A 20006-nucleotide genomic window follows, 5' to 3' on the forward strand; every position below is an offset into this window, starting at 1 on the left:
GTTTGATGCCAATTTTTTCCTAATGTTGGTACAGAAAAGGTTGGGAATTAGAACATTCAAAGGTTGTATATAAATTCAAATATAAAATCTATTCAAATATAAAATAGAGCCTGAACTTGAAAATTCCCTGAGCAGACAATACCATGTAAGTCATGTAAGCAACACACAATCTAGCTTATTTTATGAACATAAGCAAAACTTAGCTTGGATTATTTTTTGTAAATGCCCTCATAATCATAAAAGAGACTTCAGTTACCTTCCCGAAACGCTGTAAGATAATCTCTTTTACCAATCTCCTGCTGTCTAGAAGCACCCACTTCAATAACCAATCCTTTGTAATGGTTAAATAGCTTCCTAATTTTGACTGTATAAGCCATCCTCCATAGTCATGTCTCTGAGCTTCATATCATTTTGGGGCTGGAAATTTCCCAGACTGTGAACTGCTATTATGTGCATGATAAACTCTTAATACTACTTTACTGATCTGGTTTAATTTGTACTGTTTCTGAATTTTCGGCAAGGTGAAGCCTGACAAAATGGCTGCTGATGAAACTTGTTGCAAACCGTAGACAGTGACCAGGTACCAAGGACACTTAACCCTTAACCCTGCCCTAGACAGGTGAACCTGGTGAGGTGGTATGTGTGCACACTGCAGCTGCTGAGCAATAGTATTCATTTATTGCTCAACAACCATTTATTGAGCACTTATCACAGGTTGGTTTCTATTCTAGGCACTGGAGATGCAGTGGTGAAGAAGACAGGCAAGGCTCTGGCTCAGGGGACATTATGTTCCAGTTGAAGGCAGCTAATAATAAAACAATAAGAAAAAGTCAGATAGCCCTATGCACTATTCAGAAAAGTAAAATAGAGCCATGCCAAAGAGCATGATTAGTGGCTCTCTAAGGCTTACTGGTCTAGGAAGATCTCCCTGAACAGGGAACATTTTGGCAAGGAGCCAAAAATGCTAGTGTAGTTAAGGGCGGGGGCAGAATCCATAAAAGGACTAATGGCTCTATGGTGAGAAGAAACTTGGCATATTTGTGTTTCCAGAGCAGAGTGAAGAGGATGAAGAAATAAAAGGGTTAGGGGAGTGGTTGAGAGATAGGAGGAGGGAGATCATGTCAGGCAAGGAATTTGTAAGCCAGGGAAGAAGTTTGGGTTTTATGTGAATTTTGATCAGAAGCCATTGGAGTTTTTTAATCAAAAAGTGACATGATCTGATTTTTTCCCCCTATTAAATGACACTGTCTTCCTTGAAGAAAATGGATTGTAAGTGTGAGAGCAGAAGGAGGGTGGGGCGCCTCGGTGGCTTGGTCAGTTAAGTGTCCGACTCTTGATTTCGACTCAGGTCGTAATATCACGGGTTCGTGAGATCAAGCCCCATGTGGGGCTCTGTGCTGACAGCACGGAGCCAGCTTGGGATTCTCTCTCTCCCTCTCTCTCTGTCCCTCTCCTGCTCACTTGTGCATGAGCATGTGCATGCACTCTCTCTCTCTCAAAAGTAAAAACAAAACAAAACAAAACAAAACAAAAAATATTAAACAAAAGAGCAAAAGAAGGGAGACTGGTTAGGAAATCATTGTAGTAAGCAGACTGGTAGATAATGGCTTAGCATGACAACAGTAGAGGGGATGAAGAGAAGCATTTTGGATTCAGGATAGATTTTTGGAGGCAGGGTCTGTAAGATGGGGACGGTGATGGAAAAAGTAACCAAAAATAATGATGACAATATCTCTTGGTATTTTACTCAATCCACATAACCATACTCTGAAATACATGCTGTTATGAACCCATTTTCCAAATGAAGAAATGGAGGCACCGAAAAGTAAAGTATCTAATTTTTGACAATTAAATAAAAGTAGGTCACCGTTCTTATCGTAGGTAGTAGTGCTATTTGTCAAGATGGGGACAGCTCGGGAAGCCTGGGTGCACGGAGCCTGACGTGGGCTCAAACCAACAAACAGCGAGATCATGACTTGAGTTGAGATCAAACTGGATGCTTAACTGACTGAGTCACCCAGGTGCCCTGCCCTGCATTTAAGAAATTCTTGAGTGAAAATGTCTAGAGGGTAAATTCATAAAAGTAGACAAATTGGATCAAAGAGTTATGTTCATTTAAATGCTGATGTAACTGGTTTTTCTAGAGTCTCCACCACCTCTGTATGAGGAGGTCTGTTTCCCTACATACTTGCCAACTTAGAACTAATGGTTATTTGCTGATTGGATTAGTGAGGAATGATTGCACTTTTTTTTTTCCAATTTTATTACTTACTATTTTTAATTACATTATTTTTAACCTCAAAAGTGATGTGGTGCATATCTTTGTAAGAGACATTTACATTTATTTTTCTCTGAAATCATGGCCTTCACCCAGTAGTAGACTTTTATCTATTATTTATGTTATTTTCTTCATGGTTTTCCTGGTCTTTTTGGATTTGATTCTAGTATTTTTACCATATAGAAGTGTTTGTTTTTTAATGTAGAGTCAGAATTACCAATTTTTTTCTTTTTTTTAAGGCTTCACAGCTTTGTGTCATGCTGAGAAAAACTATCCCAGCTGCAGTAATATAATTTCCCCACATTTTCTTTGAATTCTGCTGTGGTTTGATTTTTACTTTAATATTTTTCACCCATCCAATCCTTATTTTGCTGTGAGAAGGAGGTATAGCTCTAACTTCATCTTTCCCCCAGTGGCTATCCATTTACTAATTCATTCATCTTCTTCCTACCAATTTAAAATACTATATGTTTTTTTTAGAAAGTAAAATATTCTTTCTCCCTCCCTCTCTTTATCTATGTATTTACGTATGTATATATGTACCTATCTATCTATTGATGGATCTAAGATTATGTGAGCCCTCTGTCTGTTGATCATTCTATCTATTCATGTGCTAATACATGTCTTTTTTTTTTTTTTTTTTTTTTTGAAATTTGAAATCCCAGAAGCTTAATTATTTTCTTCAATAAAGTTTTGGCCTTGGTCCCCCTACTCCACAACTTTCCTGTATTTCATATTTTTCTGGCTATTCTTTTCATCTGATTTTCATTATCGACTTGGGAGTCAGCTGACCTAGCCAATTACAAGGGAGACCATGGTGGTAAAACCTGATTCTACTGGCATCAAATCACATCTCTCGGAGTCTTCCAGACTCTCAGAAGTGAGAAGTCCATCCTTCTAGGTTCTCGGACAACGAGCTCTCATTTCCTCTCTTTCTTATATTTCAAATGTAAATCAGGAAATCCAGTTGAGGTGATCTTCAAAATACATCAAGGACCCAAGTATTTCTCCCCACCGCCTCCACTGCTGACGATCGTTTCACAGGTTATCATTATCTCTCACCTGCATCATTGCAAAAGCCTGGTCTTCCGGTTTCTGTGGTTGCCTTTTGAAACATGCAAGCACATTCATGCCTGAGCAGTTTTTGTTTCTTGTTTTTTTGTTTTTGCTTTTTTCTCAATGGAGCTAGAAGTTGGTTGCATATACGGCAAGGGAGTAGCAGGTAGGCTAGCAAGGGAGAGGCTGTCTGGCAAGAGGCAGCGGTGGGGGGCTGTAGTTAAGGGTCGGGGGGGGGGGGTAGTGTGAGGTATGGGAAAGTATGGAATTGTGCCCAGTTGTAAGTAGTCCATTGGTCAGCTAGGGCCTATGGCTATTTTGAGGTGGGTCACCTAAGGGGCTTGTTTAGCCTATTGGTCATTGTGGACCCTTCTGCCTTTCTCAGGTCTCCATTGCTCAAACCTGTTGCCTTAAAGTGGCCTCTGCATTCCCCTCTGACAGGTGGACAATGATGAATCTTTGGCATTTGGGTGGAGGTCTCATCTTCAGTAGCTGCTTCATGCTGGGGGAGACATACTGTCCCTACCTAGACTTGTGGGTCCATCAGGGGTTCTGTGTAGTTCAAGACTAGAGCATGGTGTTTTATCAATGTGTTGGTGGGCGATTTGAGTGAAATTCCTTGGTGCTCAGGTGCATGGAATTTAGGGGAAGGGGATCCTCTGCTGGTATGGGGTGGAATCTTTATTGAGCCATCATTCGTATATGGAATTGTTGGATTCTAGAAGAATCTCTTTGATTTAACAAAGAGATTGAAGAGGGCGGGACCAATAATCAGGAACCAATAGTCAGGAATATGAGTATTGAGGCCAGGGGTCCTAACAAGGGAAGAAGCCAGGGTAGCCATGACCAGGTTTCTTTTCAGGAAAACCACCTTTGTGCTGCATGGTCCCAGAGGGAGGAAGCCACTCAGATGTGTACAATGTATTCTGCCTGTAGATCAAGGAGGAAGCTGGATCCACAGGAGCAAGGGAAAAAAAGGGAGGGGGGCCTGAAAAAAGCAAGGTGGTGGCTGTACAGATTGAATCCATAACATGTGCAGATTCACCCTGGATAAGCTTCGGCTCCCAGTTGTGCCGCATGTTGGGGGGACAGAGTGGGAGAGGCAAGGAAAGGGGTCCTTTGCCCTCACAGGATCTGGCTGTCTGACCTGTTCACCCTCAGACCTTCAGACCCTACCAGGGAGCCACCCTGGCCAGAGACCTTCAGTTATCTGTACGAGGGTTAGGCTGCTGAAGGGCCAAAAAGAGAGGAGAGGGAAGGAAAGATCCCTCCTAAGGGCAAGAGGGGCAATCCCTCATGCTTTTGGGCAAGGGTGGTCTGGCTGGCTCTCTCTGGAGATTCAGGTCCTCACCATGGAGTAACCTTGGCCAGAGGTAGTCAGTTCCCCAGGGAGGACCAGAGCCAGGGCCACCAAGAGAAAGTCTGGAGAAATTCCTGGATAATCCAGGGGATGTCCTGGTCTGGCATAAGTTTCCTGTGAGGTCACCACATGTGGGAGGACCCAACCTCGTGGAGGCCGGTGGTGTGGGTGGTGAAAGAACTCACTGAAGGCAGAACAAAGGACGTAGAAGTTTATTGACTATACTGCAAGGGAGCCATGGGCAGGACAGCAAAGGAGAGACTGTCTGCCTCAGCAGTTCTTTAAAAAAACAAAATCGAGGGGCGCCTGGGTGGTGCAGTCGGTTAAGCGTCCGACCTCAGCCAGGTCACGATCTCGCGGTCCGTGAGTTCGAGCCCCGTGTCAGGCTCTGGGCTGATGGCTCGGAGCCTGGAGCCTGTTTCCGATTCTGTGTCTCCCTCTCTCTCTGCCCCTCCCCCGTTCATGCTCTCTCTCTGTCCCCAAAATAAATAAATGTTGAAAAAAAAATTAAAAAAAAAAAAAAAAAAAAAACAAAATCGGGTCATATCATTCGTCTGCTCATACAGCTGCCGAATGGCTTTAATCCTCGTGATAGCCCCGAAGGCCCAGTATCATCTGGTTCTTGTCATTCCCCTGCCCTTGTCGGTTACTCCCCCCTTTCAATCTGCTGCACTCATGGTACCTTCCTGGAATGCGTCAGGCACACTCCTGACTCAGGGCCTTTGCACTTGCTCTTTTCTCTCTCTGCAGTGCTCTTCTGCCAGATACCTGCACGGCTCTGTCCCGAACCTCCTTCTGGACTTTGCTCAGAAATGATCATTTCAAGAAGGATTTTTCTGACTGCCCTGCGTAAAATGACAAAGTCTCTCCCTGCTGTTCCATTTTTCTTTATAGCACAAATTCTCATTCGGCATGCTACAATGCTCTGATTTGTGTTTATTCTCTCCCTCTGCTCCCCACTAGAATGCAAACTCCACAAACAGAGGTGATTTTTTTTTTAAATTTTTTTTCAACGTTTTATTTTATTTTTGGGACAGAGAGAGACAGAGCATGAACGGGGGAGGGGCAGAGAGAGTGGGAGACACAGAATCGGAAACAGGCTCCAGGCCCTGAGCCATCAGCCCAGAGCCTGACGCGGGGCTCGAACTCACGGACCGCGAGATCGTGACCTGGCTGAAGTCGGACGCTTAACCGACTGCGCCACCCAGGCGCCCCGATTTTTTTTTTTTAACTTGCTTCACTCACTGTGGTATCACCAGTGACAAGCACATAGTGGATCCTCAATAAGTATTTGTTGACTGACTGTGTCACAAGAAGAAGAAAGAGGAGGAGGAAGAGGGGGAGGAGGAGGAGGGCGGAGGGGGAGGGGAAAAAGGAGAAGGAGGAGGAGGAGGGAGGGGAAGAAGGACAAGGAGGAGGACTGGAATTCACATCTTGGAAGAAAATAAAGCAATCTGAAGGAGACATTAAGGAAAGTAGGTCAAATATCCAGAAAGATAGTGAAAAATGAGCTTCTGTAAGGTGAAAATGGGGTATTTCACACGTAGCAAAATAACTCGTATGTGTATTAGCACCAATAGAATTTCTAAATGTGAAAACATAATCTTTGAAATTATTATGAGACTTAATGTGTGTGGTACTTAAGTACTGGCTTCATTGGAAGCAATTTAAAAAAAAAGATTTTTAGAAACTAATTTAACCTGAGGAAGGTGAGACGGGGAAGCCAAGGCACAGAAGAGAAGGAGCTTGCCCAGAGTTACTTGGCCATAAGTGGTGAAGGCAGGATTTAGACCCAGATGACCTGTGCTCCCGATCTTTCCTGTTGTGCTGCTTCTCTGGCTCCTTTCATTTCCCAACTGTACTGTTTCCTCTGGTCATGGCCCTGCTTGGGACTTATCTGTATCTTTCTTATCTATAAGATGGAGGTAATGGGGTTAGCCTACATGGTGTGCTGAACTTTGTAAAGCAAGTGGGGTTCACAAGTGGTGTTTACCGTGGCTATAGGTCCTATGGGATGCCGTCTATGCACTTTGAAAATGAAAAGAACAGGTAAGAACTTGACGTGGGAATCTCAAGGACTGTTAATGAAAATCCTAAAACACCCATAATGTCCAAAAAGTGCGTTCTCCCAAAGACAGGCAACGCTAAACGCCACCAGGGTGTGTGATCATTTAGGACGGTGAAATCTGCGGGAAGTTCTGAGCGGAGCCTGAGAACTTTTGGGAAGCAGTGGGTTGAGTCCGCCCCCATGTGGTCATAAGGTGAAATTACAGAAGCTTAGTTGCTTGGGGGAATTCTTGCTCTGTCCTTGTTGCCGTCCAACCCCTGTGTCCCAGATCTAAGGCCATTGGTGGCACTCTAGCCATGCCAGTCTTTATCTCAGAGAACATCCCTTGTTTAAACTTGTCACGGGATACAACTTACTTAGGGAGCATAGCATTTCTAGCCTTTTGTGATCTGAGGCCAGCTAACCTTTCTATCCTCAGTTACATCCAAGGGCATTTCTCTGTTCCCTGTACCTGCCAGACACACTTCTTGCTCTGGACTTCTGAATGTATGATCCCCTGGCCTGGAATGCCCTTTGCCTCCCTTTATATCAGAAGAAATCTCTGTAACTTTGAGCTAAAAAATACTGTGGACCCCTGTGTCCTTGCTACCAAGAGCCTGAGTTATTTTTGGAGGAATGCAGTGCTTTTGTGAACTTGCATACTCCAGACGCATACTCCAGACCCTAGCACTATGCAACCCACTAGCAAAATTGTCACCTTGCTTTCAAATATTCTTAATTGCATTTTATTGTAAGAGTTTTATTTTTTTTTTATTTTTTTTCAACGTTTATTTATTTTTGGGACAGAGAGAGACAGAGCATGAACGGGGGAGGGGCAGAGAGAGAGGGAGACACAGAATCAGAACCAGGCTCCAGGCTCTGAGCCATCAGCCCAGAGCCTGACGCGGGGCTCGAACTCACGGACCGCGTGATCGTGACCTGGCTGAAGTCGGACGCTTAACCGACTGCGCCACCCAGGCGCCCCTTATTGTAAGAGTTTTAAACAATGGAAAGCAACTAATTTGGACACCCTTACTTCCCACCTTGACTACTGAACTATCCTCTTAAATGGTTTCCCTGTTTTCATTCTTTTTCTCCTTCAGTCATTCTCCAAATAGTTGCCAGAGTGAAATGTCTAAAAATTGACATTAATAGACTACTAAGTTGCATGGAACCCTCTGCTGGCTTTCCATTACTTGCCAAGTGCCCTTCAAACATTTTGATTATGCACACTTATTAGTAAAATGCTTTTCAGCATCCACACACAACATAGATTCGTTTAGGTATTTACAAATCATATTAGGTACAACTATAGTCGTAGATCATGTATGTTATATAACATAAAAGTAAAAAAGGTTAAAAATAACAATTCATACAATGTTTTAATTAACCCTGTAAAATATCTTGCTGTATTAATACTCACATTTTTATGGTGAGAGCGATATTATTGGATGTACTTGAGTATTTTTGAAACTTCTTATTCTATTTCAGTTTTATTTGAGTACTTCATTTCCATGGCTATTGTTAGCAATAACAATAGAAGCTCAAACATTTTTTCAGTATCCCAGCAGAGAATGAATGAAACACTTGGTGCAAATGAAAATCCATCTGGAAACTGCCTACTTAAAGAAAAGGATCTGAACTCTCCAAAATGGCTTTCGGGAGTCTTTAAAGCTTGACACAACCCACTCTTCCAACCTGGCTCTGAGAATTGTCTCCTTTGAAATACTTGATCCTAGACCTTCCGGACAACTTATGGGTCCCAGGTGGCACTGTACATTTTCACATTTTTGTGCTTTTGCATATGCATGAAACACCCTTGACCTCTTTTGTCTGCAGTCAATTTCTAGACATCTTTCAAAAGTATGCATATAAAGGCCATTTGCCTTTGAGCTTTTCCAAATTCCAGCCCTAAACCCTAGACTCAATTGCTTTTTCGTTGGGTGCTTGGATAACATCTTTACATTCCCCCCAGCTACACACACACACACACACACACACACACACACACACACACAGGTATATATATTTTAGTGTGTTATAGATGTTTGATTTATTTGCCCAATTTTCTGCAAGACCAGCAAAGAAACTATCCGTCGACAAGTTCCAAGTTTATGGGAGAACTTGGAAGTGATTTTAGAATGAATGAGTGAATGCCAATAATTGCCGTTGAGTCTGAAGACTGCATATGTTTCCCAAATAGTTCTATCATGAATAAACCTCAGTCACCTCCAAACACGACAGAGGCAGGTCCCAATCTCTGTGGTGGGACGCCTTGATCTCCTGTGGCGAAAAGCCCATATTACTCTTCCTTTGCAGGAGACTTCTTGCCAGGGACTTTTCATAATGGCCCCAGTCACCTGGGGTTGTTCTGCTCCATTGCCTGTATTCCGCCCCAGGACTGCTGCTCTTATCTGTGCTACCCCTCACTGGAGAAAGAGGACACTATCCTGTGGATATTCTTGAACACATAGGTTTATTTTCCTTGCTTCTTTCCTTCCTCCCTTCCTTCTTTCCTCCCTTCTTTCCTCCCTCCCTCCCTTCCTTCCTTCTACCTTGTTCTCTATCATCCAACGTGAGAGGATTTGGAGGAACATGGTCCAATTCAAGAAGCGAACAGGAAAATGAAGACTTTCTAAGAATTAATGAATTGAACCTTGGGCTGCACGTTCTGTTGTTAACTTGACGTCACTAGCACTCCACCCAAGGACTCTAAGAAGCTACGGGCTCCATTTGCTGGAATCCCCTTCCTATGGGGTTTCAGGTTAGAACTGGCCAACGAGCAGCACTAGCAGGGGATTTGGAGGATGGAAGGGAAGGAGAAGCAAGAGTCAGCTGCAGCCCTACGCCAGGGCAGATAGGGAGTTCTCAGAGGTTTTCCTACAAGCTCTCGATACTATTTGCTTTGCTGCTACATAGTTGGCGGGAGCTTCACAGACATCTTCATCAACTTTACGGCGAGCTCTTTAGAATCACCCCCTACAATTCCCAAGGCTGAGTGTTCGGTGTTGGCCCCCCTGATGGTTGCTCCTCCAGCTACTCCAGTGAATGTTCAAGCCCTTACTCCCATAAGGAATGCCTTCTTCCTGGAATACACGGAGTTGTTCCTGTTTTGCTGACCAAACTCTGCCACCTCTTGTGGTAGTGAGGGGTATAGAATGAGTTAGATAGTTGGGTTGTTGACCAGCGGTAGCGGGCATTGAAATCATCCCCAAACACAGGGGCTTAGAACAACAGCCATTTCATCGGCCCCCATTCTGTGGGGTAGGACTTTGGACGTTCGGAGCTCAGAGAGTATGTTCATGTCAGTTCCATGTGGTGCTGCCTGCAGTGGCTTGACTGAGACTGGGAGATCCAAGATGGTGCCATGTAACACCTGAGGCCTAGATGCTGGCTACCTGCTGAGGCGCCTTCATTCTCCTCCGTGTGGCCTCTCTCTCCACGTGGTCTGCCACCACTCAGGAGTTGCGACTGAGTTTCTCTCCATGGCTTCCAAGAGGGGAAAGCGGAAGCCACGAGGCTTCTTAAAGCCTAAGCCCTGAAACCGCAGAGCGGTATTTTTGCCACATTCTGTTGGCTCCTTAAGAAGGGAAAAGCTACAAAGTCACTTTTTAAGGAGTACGGGAGGGAATGTAGCAGCCACATTCGAAAACCATCTCCACACTAGCTGAGGAAACTGAGATATAGAGAGGTTAAGTAACTTGCCCAAGGTCACTCAGCTGCAAGGGGTGGGGGCAAGATTTGGCTCTGATCAGTTTGACCCACATGTTCCTGTTTCCTACCACTATGTTACATTGCCTTACAAGTTCCCTTTTATTTATTTCTAAAACTCTTCCTGACTACACGTTTATGTGTCCAATTTCCATGGCCCCTCCCCTCCAAAACGCTATCTTATCTCTTATTCTAATCTTGAAATAAATAGCCTTTTAACTCAAGCCTCCACAACATTTCTCTTTAAGGTCTCACATTAAAAAAATGAAGCAAAAAAACTGTCTCTATTTCAGATAACTAAGTCAGACACCTCTGAGTGTCCTAATACTTTAGTTAGTATATGGAGTCTTTATGTTTTACTTAAGCCTGTCAGAACCCTGTACCTGGGCTTAGATCTTGTTTACCTTTCTATCTTTTGGATCCTAGAGCATGAGGGCTAGTGCATCATAGGTAATTAACAAATATTGATTGAAGAAACACGCAAACAAGCCCACCCTGTTTCTTAAACACCATTCTGGCCTCTCTGTGCCCCGGGAAATGTTTGGTCATTGAAAGTAAGATCTAGGAGCCTGGGCCCTACTCCTCTTAGTGACTCAGGACCCTCGAGGCTTCTCCCCTGCCCTTGCTCTTCTCCTGTTCCACGTTCAGCTAATTTCTGGCCTTTGCCTTAGTATCATGGCGTTGGCTCAGTTTTTAAGTGATGGTTTTGACATTCTTGGTTTTGACCTTTAATGACTTTCGAGAGCCAGTTTGGATTGGATCTTACCTCGCTTCCCATGTCGGTCATTAAGATCATGGTTTCCGTGGCTCCATTATAATCTCCACAGGAACGGGGACAGTGTCTGTTTTGCTCACCGTGACTAACCACACAATACAAATTTCAAAAAGTATTATGTGGGTTGAACTAACTGGTGCCCGGAACCAGGCCCACCCTGGCCCCTGATGAGACTTCTGTTTGAGACAGAGTGAATGACAGAAGTATATAATGAAGTGCTATGGGGCTGCTTTTGCACTAGGGAGGAGCATAAGGACAGATTTATCAAGAGGGGCTTCCCATAAGCCAATAAGCTGAATAATCTCGAGTGAAGCATGCTTAACATAGCCATAATGAACCTTGTGTCAGAGGGGCCAACCGGTTGCCAATTCTCTATGCATATGGTGCTCTTTTTTGCTAAACTCCCCTGGAGCTCCTTTGCTTATTTAACTTTCCTTAATAACCAGCAGATGGCTTCTGTCTGGGCAATCATCAGCTGGTGCTTAGCAATGGCAGATTCAAGAGGAGGCATGGGACTTGTTAGGGGTGGGGGAATCCAGATGCCAACATACAGAATGCCAGGTGAAGTTATCAGGCATTGTCTAATTGGTGTTGGAGGCAGGGAGGACAGCTGAGAGGGGTATTAGAAAGAACCCTAATCAGGGAGCCGGGCAATGGCGGTGGAAATCAGGAGTAAGTGCAGAGCAGAGACTAGTTCTGTTCTGAGTGTTCACCGTCTAGCTCTGTGTATTATGCACGCAGGTAGGCAGTCAACGTACAGGGAATATAAACTGGGGCCCACCATTTATTCACATATCCTTCCATTCAACAAATGTGTGTTGAGGTCCTAACTGTGCACCAGACCCCATCCAGCGCAGCCAGGCACTTGAGATACAGCAGTGAACAAGACAGGGTCCTTCTTGTATCTGTGATTGGTTGGCAGGAACATAAGTCAATACATTCATGCGGTACCGTAAGCAAACAAATGGGTCCCTTCCCTTTAGAGGAAGAGACTCAGGTAGACGGCACAACGGCATGGAAGGATATTCAGCAACTGGAAGAGTCTCAAAGACTGGGTAGTCAGCTGACTGACAGAAATAAGCAATATCGTAGAGATGGAGAAAATCTAGGAGAGTCCAGGAAAATCTCTTCTCTGGTTGGTCTTAGTCTTGCTGTGTAGAGTACGAATAATGGCCAGGACATATGTGATGAATCAAACTCCTTACAACGGTGGAGGGCTGCCCTTTGTCTCAGAGTCCAGGCCTGCTCTCCACTGGAGTGCTCACCAAGCCCCCATAACCTATCTTATGGAGGCTTATGGTCTGGCGATGAGTGGGGGAAACATTCATTTATGCGTTCAGCAACTGTTTATTGAGCCTCTTCTCTGTGCTAGATGCTGCTCTACGCCCTGGGGCTACCATGCTGGGTTACATAGAGACAACAAAAACAGACTGCCCCCATTCTAGAGGAAAACAAAAGAAAAAGGCAACAAATAAATATATGATATTATGTCTGGTAGTGACAATTGTGAAAGAAGCTGTGAAAGAAGATGAGGTGGATTAATTGGCTGGAGAGAGACACCAGTGTGTAGGGGTACTTGAGTCAGGGATGGCCTTGTTGAGAAAGTGGCATTTGAATGGGGCCCTAACTAGACTGAGGCAGGAGGCCGTGTGAAGGTCACGGGGAGAGCATCCCACGTGGGGGAGAGCATGTGTGAAGTGTTTCTGATGTGGTGAACATTTGGTAAGTCTGTCTACTTACCAAGGAGACCAGTGTGGCCAGAGTATAATCCAAGAAAGAGAATAGAAGATGAGTCGGGAGTAGCAGGCAAGGTCGTATTTCGTAGAGATTTGCAGGCGAGAATAAGAAGTATAGACTTTATTCCAGGAGTGACAGGAAGACATTGGAGGGTTTCACCTAAGGAATGTTGCGGGTGTGAACACTTCTGCGTGTTCCTGAACGCAATAGATGCAGGCATGTTTTTCACCTATGTTACATTCGAATGTGCACACACGCGTAGAACATTTTAGAAAGAGCACAGCATTGTTGTTGTTGTTGTTGTTGTTTCCATGTTCAAGCTTTGTCTTTGTCTTTTTATCCCAACTAATCTTAATGGGTGAAATAATTTACAAGGAAAAACAGGCACTGCCTCTGCATCGATGTGCTACACTGCACGGGTTTACTAAATGCTAATTTATTCCACCTTCATTTTACCTGCTGGTTCAAAGGCTGGCAGCTTGTGTTCGTTGTCTGAATGAATAACTGAATATTGATGCCATTGGCGTTGCCCAGTGGACACTAGATGATGCAGCACAACGAGCAAATGGTCAGGTTGGGATGGAGTTTGGTGATTGTCTGAGTTCAGTGACTGCCAAAACACCAGGCTGGCACTCTACCTCACAAGTTGAAAAGTGAATCTGGCCTCACTCTAGGGTCTTTAAACCATCTACTCTGGGGTGTTTATCCCACCGATCTCTGAGAAAAGCCCATTCCAGTTCTTGGTGACGATTCAGGTTTTGAATACTTCTTTGTTTTCCCCAGTGATCCAACGGGTGAGAACTGACGAGATACTATCATTTTTAATGTTTCAATAATTGTTAGAATTGTTTCATGTTATCCAGGACATTTTACTTTTAAACAGCCTTATTGAGATTATAATTGACTTATATATGTATAATCTCACACTGAGATGCAGTTGTCTCATTTAAAGCATACGATTCAGTGTTTGTTGGTATTACATTATCAAATTATATATAAATGCAACATTACATCCTATGTTATATTTTTAAGTGTATAATTCAGGGGCATTAGTTACATTCACAGGTGTGACCATCACCACTAATTACAAAACGTTTCCATCATCTCAAACAAGAAACTGTGAAACAATAAGCAATATTCAGCAATAACTCCCCCAAACCTCCACTATGTAGCCCTTAGTAACCTCTAATCTACTTTCTATCTTTAAAATTTTGGCTATGCTAGATGTTTCACTTAAGGAGATGCATACAAAATTTGTCATTTGTGTCTTGCTTATTTCCCTTATCATAATGTTTTCAAAGTTCATCCATGTTGTAGCGTATATTAGAACTTCATTGCTCTTTAAGACAATGATATCCCATTGTGTGTGTGGAACCGTACGTTACTGATGCATTCGTCCGTTGGTGAACATTTGGGTTCTTTCTATCTGTTGGCTATTGTGATTAATGGTGCTATGCACATTGTTGTAGAAGTATCTGTTTGAATCCCTACTTTCCATTGAGACACCATCTTGAACTAGAACTTACGTGGAATTGGGAGTCAGGAGGCCTCAAGGCTAGCCCGGCATCTGTCTATGAATAACTATAATTTCCTGTACAAATAACTTTCTCCCTGGGCTCAGTTTTCTCATCTATAAACAAGACCAGCTTTAAAATTTTTTTATTAGAATGCTTTTAGATACTAGAGTATAAGATTTCACTCGAAAAATAAACACATAAAAGTTTTATTCTATTGTGCAAGCATATTTTATAAATTCACATCTATAATGCAAAACACTGACTATCATTTATGCTGTTTTGAAACCTAAGAAATGAAATACGAGACTATTAATGATGGTTTTTATCTATTTGGCCCCCTGATACATCTCTTTTTGCAAGCAGAAGACCATTTACCTCATTTTTCTTCAAGGTGTCGAGTGATTTGGTCTCTGATTAATCATGGCAATAAAGAAAACCCATCTGAACCAGTTTAAAGCAAAACATAAACAAGTATTAGGAGGTCAAAGGAACTCCAGGTTAGAGAATAGGGTCCAATGGTTGCACAGGCAGAACAATACCCAAATGCCTTTCTGGAATGCCTTTCATGCTGTCTCACCTCCACCAGGCACTGGCAGTGTGGAGACAGAGAATGTGAATACTACCTGGAGGACATCTGGCACTGACGTCAATGGAAGCTCACATCGGCACTCTTTGCCATCTACACACTCCAGGAATGGATTCGACCAGTGCCTGCTTCCTTACAGTGTATGTTGTGAATGAAGGTTTTGCCAAGGTGGCAACTAATGGGCAGGGCCTAGGTCACATACCAATATCCTTGCCGTAAGGGAGACTGGAAAAAGTTAAGTCTGACTTCTACTTTGGGGAGATGACATAAGTCACACAGGGAGTTCCCCAAATATAAGAAATATATAAGGTTCATGGTTGGCCACCAATTGGACTGATGTCCCCTGAAGTCTTGATTTCTTTCCTCTGGAAAATGAGATGACTATTCCATATTGTGAATTTACTTAAAAAATTATAGGTTGATAAATTCAGCAAAATTTGAGTGATTATGAGGGTTTTCAATGTGATTGATTGCCTTTTATTCTGAATGCCATGGAAGCCAATAGAAGACTTTGAGTGAGAAATGACATAATCTGGCGTATATTTTAAGAGAATAAACTCTTCATGCTATGTGGAAAGAAGATTTATATTGGAAGGGGATGCAGTTGAAGCTTGGGGCCTGTTAAGAGTCTATTGTAATAATGTATGGGAGCTTTGGCCAGAATGATATTTGGAAAGTCACAAAAATAGGTCAGAGTGAGGATACATTTTGGGATGGGAGTTTATAGGACTTGCTAATAGCATGGATGTGGAATATATGAAAAATAGAGGCATCGAGAATGATTGTAGGGTTTTGGCTGGATCAACTGAGTTGTCATTTTTTTTTGAAAGAGGGCGAGGCAGGTTTGGAATTGTGATGGTGGCGGGGAATTAGTTCATTTTTTGGAATTGTTAAATTTGAGATAACACTTAGACACACAAGTGAAGATACCTAGTAGTGAGTTGGATGCCTGCAGTTCAGAGGAGAGGGCCAGGCTGGGGAGATAAGTGAGAAACACTGGGTGTAGGTGGTATATACAAAGCCATGGGCTAGATGAAATCAGCCTGAGAGTGCTGGTGGACAGAGAAGAGCAGTGTTCAGAGAGCGGACACCTGGGCTACTCTAACTCTATGCTACAAACACAAAAAGAGAGTTATTATGCTTGTGAGAAAAGACACAGAGCATAAGAGACACCATGAGTGGCCACCCACTGCCAGAGTGGTCCAGCTTGTCTGTTCGAAAGTATGGACTCACCAGATACCCTTTTCCTATGCCTGCTGTGTGGTTGTCCAGGCATCAGCATCCCAATGGAACGATGGCAGTGAGCTTGGTGTCACAGCATTACTCTGACCAACACAGGCATTATGACTTTGTGCTAATTGGTAAGTTCTCACGTCTTTGGTGTATGGCAGGGTTCATTTCTTTTGGAGGTGTTGTGGTATTCAACATCTACCTTCTGACCTGTATGGTAGATCCTTCCTGGTCCCGTCATTAGTTGACCCAGGAGCGGGAGGGTAGAAGACAGACGTAATATTGGTTAAGCTTGACCCTCAGTCAGGTAGTAATGTAGGCTCAGCCCAGTCTTCTTATGGTGGTGCCTCAACTTTTCATGGCAGCATTCTCCTTCCTCATCTTTACCTGTGTCCAAAGCCTTTCGGGGCAGTCTTTACTTAGAGTCCTTCATGAAGACATTTATAAAAGCTTGCTACATCCTGGGTACCTTAAAAATATTTATTGTTTCATTTAATTGAATTATCAAAGCAATCCTATGATGTACATTTTCTTTAATTCTTACTATCCCCAGCTTACAGATGAGGAGACTGAGGCTCAGGTAGATCATGCAGCTGGTAAATGGCAGAACTGAAAAACAAGTACGGGCCCGTTTGACTCCCAAGCCCGCGTTCTTGCTTTATTGCACTAATGACATATCTAATGTATTAAGAGCAAACACGTGACAAACCTGTGAGTGGTTGCTGGTGAGGACTCAGTGGGTTTTCCTAGGAAAAATGCAGGTGGGGCTGATTAAAAAAAAAAAAAACAAGCAAACAAACAACACAACAGTTGGATTTCTCTAGCAGGAACATCTTTGCAAAAGCAAAGAGTGGGAATGAAGGCAGATGGGAAGCTCCAGTTGTGCCTGTCTTCACACACCAGCTAAGTTGGCTGAATTCATGTTGGAGGAAAGAGGTAAATAGTATACATTTTCATCCAGGTCACCAAACCAAACACCTGTGATTGAAGTTTTTACTTTCTGGGTGATTGTTAATGCACTGTGAAGTCACGGCATTTATGTCTCAGTGTCGGTGGGGGGTGGTTGAAAAGGACGTTATTCAGATCAAGGAAATCTAAGGGCTTCAGGCAAACCTACTCCCCAAACCAATCATTTTGCATTTACAGTGTATATCTAATCTTCCTCCTTTTTCTCCCACTGAAATGTGACCTTAGCCTTCATCTCTGAGCCAACCAGCCTTTGAGCAGATGCGGTTTTATGGCTTTGGTTGAGAACTCCAGATACAAAAGCTTACACAAGTTTTAAGAATGAGCTGAGATAACTACGAAAGAAAGCTCTTGCTGGAGGGGCCACGAAGCCAGGAACAAATCTCCAGGCCATGTAATCACAAGGGGTTTATGCAAACCTCTTAAAGGAGGTTTACACAAATACACATCCAATTTCTCCTTTAGAAAGGGCTGTTCCTTTCCAATGAGTCAGTATTTAACAGAGCTTGGCAAAGCGTGAGCCTGTCAGCTGGAAGAAGATGAGGTTTTAAAACCCAACCTATTCTTTAAAGGAGAAAATAACCCTTAAGCTGCATTAACATGGCCTACCATGAGCAGCAGGGATGGGGATTCTGTTATCAAGGCATCCTCTGGGCTGGCGTTTCCTTTCTAGGCTGCAGCAGCCTCTGCTTGCCTGCACCTGCCTTGTTATCTGCCTCCTGCAGACGAGACTTGCCTTTGTGTGTGCTGTCTCTGAGTATGTATCTGTGAGCAAGGCTTGGCTTTCTGGGCTTTAATTTTGAATGAGATGGAAAACACACTCGGCACAGCCTCTGTCTCCTATGTCTACGTCGTGGGGCAAAGTTCACGTTCATGTTCCTATCTCATGAGAAAGAATGGGCTGCACTGGGTGTAGACATGATGGGATTATGCTCTAATGTGCTATTGTTAAGTACTGAAATACTGGCCATTTGGGGTAGTATCATACTATCTTGTTAATACTTTCACACATCTGAGTCATTTGTGTCTTGAGATCAAGATCAAAGACTCAACATTTTCAAAGCACGTGAAAAGACACCTTGCCGGACAGTCTTCCAGCCTGGCCAGGTCTGCAAAGCTCGCATCCCCAGGAAGCCCCCAGGTCATGTATCGCACAGCTTCTATTGCAGGAATGATTCTTCTGTGCTCTCCCAACTGGGCGGAATGTGAACTGAAAGAGATGTAGGTAGCCCTGTGCCCACTGGGATCTCCATCTGTAGATGGTAACATTGCATTCAAGGAAACAGAGGGGAATCCAAAATGGCTTATTTGAAACCAATACTATGCTCTCAACACAAACCCTGTGGTGTCTGCCCCTCTTTGCCCCTTCCCCGAAATGTTTGTTTAAAAACCATCTTCAAAGTTACCAAACAAGAGATGGGATTATTTGAGTGGCATCACTTGAACATACTTGAAATTATGTTATAGCCCTGTCTTTTCACTACTCTCTCTCTCCTTTCCCCTGTTACCCTCCTCTCTCTCTCTCTCTCATCTGTCTTGAATCCCCACTTCATTTCTTTCTCTTCTTGGCCCCAGTTGTCCCCCACAAGGAGGTGGCTAGACTCTCCTAGCAGAGGACAGCTGGTGGGGTTGGTGGAGAACCAGGGAGGGGAGATGGGAAAGAGGTACAGAAGGTAGGGCAGCTGGGTGCTGGCTCTCATGCCAGAGGGTCCCAGCAGAGACATGGGGCACCCCAGTTCCGTCATCAGCACTGGCTGAACAGACAGGAACAGTGTGTGTGGTTCCATGGACTTGTCACCAGTCAGAGGATGAAGCTGTGGGGGAGGTGGGCAGGCATGAGGGGCACTCATGAGGGGGGACAGAGCACACAGATTGATAAAAGGGCAGTTCTGTGCCATTTTTGTGATGGCATGTGCCTCTCTCTGGCTCCATCCAAGGCGGAACTCAGTGGCTCATGCTACGTAAGTTCTGAAACCACTGAAAAAGTTTTAATCAGGGGGAAGCAGATGTTCTATAGCCCTGTGTATGAGGAATAGGACAGCTGAGTTTTGAGTTCCATTCCTACATGTAATCTTCCTTTGTTGTAAGGATGTTAAATGAATGCAATAAAAAACCCCCTTCATATTGTTGTTCATTTTCAGCTTGTTGAAGACTGATCTGCTTCCATGAAGGAAGAAAACCATGGGGTCAACAGCATATCTGTTGAGTCATGTAGAGGCTCAATAAATATTTGATGATAGTTCATGTTCCATGGAAATGTGTTCTCTATGTTTGTTGTTTTTTTTAAATTTTGTTATAAAAGCCCAAGTTTCTCAGGAGTCTGATGGATGCTTGAAACGGACCCGGTGATGATTTTATGTTACAGCTCATAGAGTATGAGAACTGAAGGGGCCTCTGACCCACCTTGCACAGAGGAGGAGAAATGAGTTTCTCAATGACACCCGGAGAGTTTTTCACGGAGAGAGGAGTGGTTGCTTGATTTACTGGGCAAAACTTCCCACATACCATTTGCATGAAGCAGGAGCGCGGGACCAGGGGTGGGTATGTCCACAGCCCTGAGAGCCAACCCAAGGAGCTCTCTGACCTCAGCTGGCTCTTACTTATTCCCCATTACTGCCTCAGATAAATCCTTCCTCAACCCGTTTCCCTTACTGCTATCATTGTTGGTTGGAAACCCTATCGGGAGCTTCCCAGGTGTAATCAATCTGAAACCAGGCCCCCTACAAGGAGGGCAAGGAGAGAT

At 43.8% G+C, this 20006-nt stretch overlaps 1 long non-coding RNA gene across 1 annotated transcript in view; it reads left to right on the forward strand.

Annotated features, from left to right (window-relative positions):
* The window catches only part of LOC123379631, a 37830-nt gene extending 18314 nt beyond the window's left edge, over nucleotides 1–19516 (forward strand). The window contains exons 3-6 of the long non-coding RNA XR_006584332.1: nucleotides 15068–15207; nucleotides 16340–16428; nucleotides 17122–17233; nucleotides 19405–19516. This is a non-coding gene — a long non-coding RNA (uncharacterized LOC123379631). The remainder of the gene's footprint in view (nucleotides 1–15067; nucleotides 15208–16339; nucleotides 16429–17121; nucleotides 17234–19404) is intronic.
* The last annotated feature ends 490 nt before the right edge of the window (nucleotides 19517–20006 follow it).

The sequence above is a fragment of the Felis catus genome, chromosome C1 (assembly GCF_018350175.1).
Source record: "Felis catus isolate Fca126 chromosome C1, F.catus_Fca126_mat1.0, whole genome shotgun sequence".
Lineage (NCBI taxonomy): Eukaryota > Metazoa > Chordata > Mammalia > Carnivora > Felidae > Felis > Felis catus.